General features: G+C 35.9%; 1 protein-coding gene across 3 annotated transcripts in view; it reads left to right on the forward strand.

The window, feature by feature from the left end:
* Positions 1-512: 512 nt before the first annotated feature.
* Positions 513-6,229, forward strand: part of LOC107104560 (galactosylgalactosylxylosylprotein 3-beta-glucuronosyltransferase 1-like) — a 41,360-nt gene continuing 35,643 nt past the window's right edge. For all 3 annotated transcript variants that reach the window (XM_015404577.1, XM_015404575.1, XM_015404576.1), the window contains exon 1: positions 513-713. The gene's annotated coding sequence lies outside the window, so the exon portion shown is untranslated. The remainder of the gene's footprint in view (positions 714-6,229) is intronic.

Here is a 6,229-nt window from a genome sequence, read left to right on the forward strand (position 1 = left end):
ATTCATTCCCAACACTTTTAAAAGTCGATTTTTATCAATTTTATCGATTCGTTGTTGCAGCCCTACTTTAGACCCAGCTTTTTCTGCCAATGGGAAGGGAGCCAAATGCTGATTGTTAGCGGGTTGACCTGTATTTGTAAAATCTATGCTAACCCGCTAATTTCAGTAGGATATGCTTTTGTTAGTCTGCTTCTTCTACATGCCAGAAACGATCGTCTCTCCCTAATAATAGATACTCTGCAAGACCCTTTTAACCAGAAACACACATATATGTCCTAAAGTAGTTTATGTCTCTCTCTATTACACAAGCAGATTCCCAGATTAATATGCACTGGCATCAATATTATTAGCAAGCCAAAAAGATGCAGATTGTTGGCTTTGAGGGGAGCTGTTGGTAACAAATAATAAGGGTGAAGTCGATAGGGAAGAGGAGTAATGGTAGGAGGGTTAAACAAAGGGAGAGAGAGAGAGTGAGTGTGAGTAAGCTGCTTTCTCAAACATCCCAGTGTGAGAGCGCTGGAGCACAGAGTGAAAGTCCCAATCCCACCATCTATTCACTTATTCATTCATTCATGGATGCAGCTTGAATGACCCCGACTGCAGCAAGATGCACGTGAAACCTTCTCTAATTCGTACTTTATGCGCAAGACACAGCAGAAGAGGAAGAAGCTCACAGAGATGTGATCGCTCTGCTGCCTCAGTCTGCAATTAAGGTGGGCAATCCCTTTTTTTCTTCCTTTGAGTTTTGTTTTTTAATTATGCAGCGCAAAAGGAGTTGGCATGCTTTCAGTTTGTACGCATGTTGTCTTAAACCAGAGGGTTTTGTTCAAAGGCTACAAGAAAATCATGGTGTTAATCTTTGGGAAACTTTTAAAATGATTATAAGTGAACAATCAAGGATATAACGAATTATACAATGCATGTTTCTGAGATATTTCTTTTCTTCCTGTAAAAATAGCTGTGATGAAGCTCTCTGTTTCAACTCTATATGCTAAGACAATCATTATGCAGCTCTGATTTTGACTCTCCTCAGTGGTTGTGACATGTCATGTCTTGTAATTTGCTTGGTGTTACTCTTAACCTATCAGTTGTAGGTAATAATTAGGAAGGTATCAATTAAATCCTTAGAAATCAGCTTTATATGCCACCCTGTGAAAAGAAAAAAAACTATGCATATATATGTATTAAATACAGAAGTAAGCAATATTGATCTATATCTGCCAAAGTAGAATTTCTTTCAAATTTTGCAATACACAGACTTTAAACCAATGTCTTTTTCATTTTCTTTAATAACTGAGATTAATCTCATTCTGCAGGTTTACAAAATGGAACTCTTCACCATCAGTTTCCTACACACATTAACCACAAACTAAATCTAGCTTCATTAGACAGTGCCTGTAGAAAAGGGTTTATCAAATACATTTCAAATCTTCTGAGTTGCAATCATGAAATTACAAACTTTAATGAACTTTATTGGTATTATCTGTGAAAGATGTAAAATCTAACATGCTTTTTTTCTTACATTCTTTGCATTCATGCTTTTAGCTTATTTTAAATATCTTTAACATTTTGTATTGAACTTTTTGTTATTTTATATTTCATTCTATCCTACTTTTATAGCCAGCCTTTAATATGGACAACAAAGTAAGAATTTCAGTGTACAGAGTAAATACAGCATATATAATATGCAATATTATATATGATAAAAACTTGTTGTAGAAGCAATGCATTACAACTAAGCAAAGTAACCTTTTTACAGAATTGCATCTTGATTTAATACACAAGAAAAAGGCAGACATTACCGCTTTGCCATCTCAGCCAATATTATTTACAGGTTGACAGCTAAGCAACTTTTTTACACGTCCTTTGTCACTGTCATTATGTTTGAAAACGCTGTGAGGCAAAACAACATTTAAACAGAGATTGTGTTGCTCACAGGCTCTAAGGAGCATTGATGGCATTTATAGATTTTCAAGCATGTCTGAAAAGCCTTTCATGTTTAATGTTAGCTACTGTTCAAAGCTCAAGGGAGAAAGGAGTGTTTTTGAAAAAGTCAGTGATGTAAAAACAAATGCCTAATGCATACAGAAGCCAGAACTTGCTTTGGTAAACTGTATTAGAAAATAAGCCCAAAGAGTTCATCTGAACAGATCTGATAAACATAATAAGAAATTCAGCAGTGAACCTTTAAAGATTCTCTTAGTTTTGTCATAAACGGGACAAATGGACCCAGTATTAAGGCAAGTCAGACAAAGACAAATGACAGAAATGATAAAAAAACAAAACAAAACGGGACAGAAACGCGGACAGGTTCAGTGTTCTATGAGTCTAGCAACAAGCTCAGGCAGACACGCTCAGGTGGAGACAGACAGGCTCAGTGGTTGAGGGAAATAGACAAGACATGCTACCGGAATTACTGCAGAACTTTAAACTGAACTCCCCCGCGCTCTGAACCAAAACCCTGAGGGCTCTGCAGAGAAAGGCCGGGACGGCAACAAGAGACAGGAGACAAAACCCAAACCTTCTCAATGCACTGGTTTCCAAGAGTCAGGACATGAAGCAGGAACTTAACTTAAACTCGAAAACAAACATGAAAGACTGACATTAAAACATAAGACGAACCTAAGAATGCACCAATAAACAAAGAATACACAAATACACAAAGAATACACAAATAAACAAAGAATACTAACAAATAGTATTCTTTAAAGAGTGGGGAGTAATCAGATAAGCTAGTTTTTGTATTTTCAATCTTAACCAGAATGTTTCAGATCAGTAAGGAAATAAACAGATGTAAACAAAAATGTGAGTAGATACTAAATCCAGTTTTCAAAAATGATTCAATTTATTGAAGGTACAAAAATGCCCAGGTCAACTAGCCTTTTGTGAAAAAAAAAAAAAATTTAACCTAAACGTAAAAACAAGTCAAATAGAAAATAAAATCCTCCAATGACTTCTTTTCATTGTTATAGACGAATCTGACTTTCTTTGCAAAATAGTTTTAATTCAGCCACGCTAAGAGATTATTGGAATTTAAACGCCAGTTAAAAGTACTGCTACAGCATCTAAATCAGAATCAATTCTGGGCTTTGACTGGACCACTCTGGCTTTATTTGTTTATTTAGAGGAGGACTTGTTTATGCATGGATTTTTATTAGGTTGTAGAACTAAAATGTGTTTGAGCATTAAGTTTAAACTGTTGATTGAAAAACAGTATATGTGGTTTTCTGAATTTATAAATGTAACTCATTATATGAAATTATATTAAAGATTTATATTTGTTTTTCATTGTCATCTCACATACATGAAACCTCAGAAGTTTTAATCATAAGTTAGAAGTTAATACACAAGTTGAAAACTGGCAACTTCGCAAAAATAGAAAAGCAAATCTCAAATTTACATGGATTAATAACAGATTTCCCTGTATTAATCTATGATAAAGCTTTTATAATTCTTACAAGTTGGTGGCAGTTATGCACATTGTGGTGTTGCTCCCCTTAGCATCACTAGTAAACATTATTACCTGACACATAGAGCAAAGCGGACCACTTCTTGCTGGATCAGTAGATGATATGTTTTCAGAACTAACAGTCCTATGGTTACATGGAATATTCCTATGCTCTAGTGACGGTCTGCCCTCTGACGGTAATTACTGGTATGGTTCATACATAACACACATGAAGGTTGTTCAACACCTGTCATTAAATGAGAGGACGAAGAGGAAAACCAAATCATCAATATGGTATTTCTCTGCTCGATTGTTTAGTGCTCAAATTTGTAAGTTTTACTCATAGATTTGTAATTTATACTCATAGATTTGGGAACTGTAGCTGGTAAATCTTTGATTTGTGCTCATAAATGTGTGATTTCTTCTGATTAGACTGTGAACTGTAACGTGCTTTGACATGACATGTGTTGTGAATTGGTGCTATATAAATAAACTGAATTGAATTTGTACTCCTAAATTGAGATGCTATTATTCTGTAACTTTGTGTTTTATACTTGTAAAATTGAGATTTGTACTTTGTGCTTTTTTAAAACTATCTTTTCAGACCTGTAACTTCTGAACTTTTAGGCTACGTTCACACTGCAGCCTGAAGTGACCCAATTCCGATTTTTTTGCCCATATGTGACCTGTATCTGATCTTTTTATGACAGTCTGAACGACGCAGATCGGATTTTTTCAAATGCGACTCAGGCCACTTGGATATGTGGTCCTGAATCCGATACGTATCTGATCTTTTCAAATGCGACCTGTGTCTGTACGGCCAGGTCGCATTCATCCGACCTACACGTCATTGATACTTGACAAATGTTACTAAATGTTACTAATCTGCGTCCTACTAAGTGGAGGCGGGAAAAACTAACAACCATGGCGGAAGATCGTAATGTTCGTAATGTGCCTGCTCCTGTTGGAGAAGAACTTAAAGAACGCAATATATGCTGCGGTATTACGAGTCATGTTTACTTCCGCAAACACTGAGGACGCTTGCTACATGTGACGTCATCGCGTCCTCGAGTGCGCGTGCGGGACACTTCGGTTGAACGCTCTCAGTTCACACAGTAGATCACATACAAGTCGCATATACTTGGAAGTGTGAACGGACACGCAAAAAAACGATTTCACAAAAAAATCGGAATTGAGCATTAAGGCCTGCAGTGTGAACGTAGCCTTTTTCTTACGGACAAAACATCTAATGTCATATAATGTTCTTTGTCCTGAAGTATTTTGTTAATATTGCACCAGATGTAAGATGTACCCCATCCAGAAAGTTCCCATCTTGTCAGAATATTTCATTTTATATTCATTACGTTTACTAAAGTCTCTTTAGGGAGATGGTTGATGGGTTACTGTTCTCTGTGTTTAGTAGAGGTTCTGGCCTGGAACTGTCCAATTTATGCATTTTTTATAGTCTTTCTTATTGTGGAATAATGAACACTAATCTTGTTTAAGCTGGGTTCTTTGTCACTGATTATACACGTGGCCCATTTATTTCTGAAGTACTTTTGTAGGCTTATCATGCCTCTTTTCTCCTTTTATTGATAATGTGGTATCATATCCTGGAATCCAAGAGCATAAGAATAAATTTGAAAATGGTAAAAAACCTTTTTCGGCAAACTGTACATCTGCTGAGAGGCTTTTTACAGCTCAAGTCAAATTTATGGTCAACCCATGAATTATGAATTAGAAATTAAAATGCTCTCTAGCATTAAGATAAATCTTGGATACAGCAATAAGAAGGACACATTAGATAAAAAAATTAATAAATAAAAAATATCATGCCATTTTCGTCTGCAAAGTCTGCAGGGCTTGTAACTTTCTTGTTGTATTTCTGGAGTGAGAAGTTCTTTTTTCCCCCAGAAGCTTTGTGATGTGAGGAGACTCAGCAGGGGCTCCATCAGTATTGCTGGCTCTTGACGTCAGTTTGGTGTGTTACAGCCTTCGGATTTGGGGGAACAAAAATAGAAATATAAGCAGATTCTCTTTCTTCTCTAAGATTTTTTATTTTTTTTTTGAATAAGCTTGAACTCCTTGGAACATACAGTACAGCTCTACTTCTAGATTTACACTCATCCCCAGGGTCAAAGCAGACCAGTAAACAAGTTAATGTATGCAGGGTGGGTGAGCTTTTATAATTAGTACGGGAAGCTTGCAGTTTAAATAATGAAAACTGCTGTAGCTCTGAGGTTGTAATTTATGCGTAAATATCCTTCCTGATAGGTTCTTTGATGATGTTTTGATGCTGCTTTGATTGTATGTAAAAGATGAAGCTCCTGCAACGTCCTTACAGCCATGGAAAATTCTGATGCCTATATTTATGAACTGGATGGACATAACCCGATTTAGAAAAGGGGAGTCTTTTTATTCTTAAAAATAATTTTTGAGTTTTTGAAGTTGAAATATTGAATATATATAAAGCTCTTTCATGACATAATATACAACAAATACGAACAAACATGTTTGTTATGTGTAGTATCCAGGACGAGGTAGGCAAAGAACTCTTAACAGCTTTATTTAAGAACTCGTTCAGCAAACAGTAACATCAGATCTTCTCTTCTTCTATATCACTTCTTCTACTCCTCTTTTTTATTCTCTACTCGTACACCACCTAGTGGTAGACACAACATTGTTCTTCTTTTGGTTGATTAGAAGGATGGGGCCATAACTGAGTGTGGGTCATAGCCGACTAATCTATATACAGGATAGATAAATAGATAGATAGATAGA

Source organism: Cyprinodon variegatus, unplaced genomic scaffold, assembly GCF_000732505.1.
Source record: "Cyprinodon variegatus isolate N-32 unplaced genomic scaffold, C_variegatus-1.0 Scaffold1793, whole genome shotgun sequence".
Classification (NCBI taxonomy): Eukaryota; Metazoa; Chordata; class Actinopteri; order Cyprinodontiformes; family Cyprinodontidae; genus Cyprinodon; species Cyprinodon variegatus.